This window comes from Nelumbo nucifera, chromosome 6 (genome assembly GCF_055504915.1).
Source record: "Nelumbo nucifera cultivar China Antique chromosome 6, China Antique-T2T, whole genome shotgun sequence".
NCBI lineage: Eukaryota > Viridiplantae > Streptophyta > Magnoliopsida > Proteales > Nelumbonaceae > Nelumbo > Nelumbo nucifera.
The window spans coordinates 59,500,616-59,502,200 of NC_142654.1; the positions used below are offsets into that span (position 1 = coordinate 59,500,616).

Sequence of the window (1,585 nt, forward strand, 5' to 3'; positions counted from 1 at the left end):
TGATAGGCTTGCCAACTTCGGTGTGTGTTGTGCTGGCTTGCTAACATGGCCCAAAGAGGTTGGGCGGTTCCGAGATCTAGTAATAGCCACATGGTTCTGCTTCACTTCTAACCCATGTCTTAGCTAATAATTATTGATTTGATGAACAACTTATTGACCTAGGTGGTCGAATCATTGATCCATTTGACTTAGACAAAATGACCAAACTGAGTGATCGAATGAATCATTCATTTGAACCAAACAATCAAACCGTTATCCTAAAAACTGGTGGCGAAAATGATTCCAATTTTGAATCAATTTTTAAAGCATTGCTTTTGCGAGCTACGTTGTTCCACGCTAGTCATAAAGTGGTTATGATTGGCCCCACATCTTGTAAACAAATTACAAATTTTGAGATAAACTGTAAAATCATCATGTAGATGCCAATCTTTTGCTAACAGTTGTTATGGGTTTGGATTTGGGGATGAGCTACTCCACGTCTTGTAGCCGCAGTCCCCATGGAGCCCAAACGAAGGGGAAAAAATGGGTAATTGGGGTTTGTAGCTCAGTTTTCTCCACAAGGACGTCGCGATAGTCCGGATATAAATAAAATAACAGAATAAAAGAATAATGTCAGAAGTGGGATTTGAACCCACGCCTTCTCTCGAAGACCAGAACTTGAGTCTGGCGCCTTAGACCACTCGGCCATCCTGACCACTTATCAACAATGCTTGGAAAGTTTTTTATAATAATAAACAAAGAAAGCCGATTTTTTTACCACAAAATAAAGAAGTTTTAATCGAAAAACTGAAGAGGCAATTCAAGAAATAGAGTTCGGAAGGACTAAGGATTTCTTGATTATAAGAAAGGGTGTAATATTTGGATTGTCGGATTTCTCTCTCTCTCTCTATATATATAATAAAGGATCTAGCTATATTTGAACACCAGTTGAACTTGAATTGGATTTTATGACGCATATTGGATTGGGATATTATATCAATAATAACTTAAATTAAAAATATCAAACCATTATAATTTATTAATAAATAAATTAAAATAACTTCAATGAGACTTGAATTTATAAGCCTTTAATGAAAATATGATATTTAAGCTAGCTTTATCAATAAGTATATGTAATTTTTCAGACTTATATCTTATTTAGGGGTGCAAATAGATCATGATCCAATCCAATTTTATCCGATTCAGATACCTCTATTGTCAGTTTTTTTAATCCGGCGGTGTTTTGAAATTGGAACAAATTTATATTTATTTATAGGAAAAGTTGCAGGTTAGTACCTTTACTTTGGGCTTAGTCTCACTTTAGTTCCCGAATTTTAAAATGCATTAATCCAATATTTGAACTTTCAAAACATATCAATTTAATCGCTGTTTGTATTCTGTCAATTATCTGATGCACATGATATCACGTGCAATTGAAACATTTTAAAATCCTAAAATTACCCTTCAAAAAAACAATATTGATCATTTTCTTCCTAAGACACTGTTCATCGTCTGCCACTTACTCTAATCGAATTCCAACTTCAATAACAATTGAATAAACGATTCATCGGATAATGGGAATCGGTGCAGAACGCCCAGAGCTTCT

The 1,585-nt window shown here is 34.5% G+C and overlaps 1 non-coding gene across 1 annotated transcript; it reads right to left on the bottom strand.

Annotated features, from left to right (window-relative positions):
• Nucleotides 1-610: 610 nt before the first annotated feature.
• Nucleotides 611-694, bottom strand: TRNAL-CAA (transfer RNA leucine (anticodon CAA)). Its single transcript has one exon. It is a non-coding gene; the product is annotated as a tRNA-Leu (tRNA).
• Nucleotides 695-1,585: the final 891 nt, after the last annotated feature.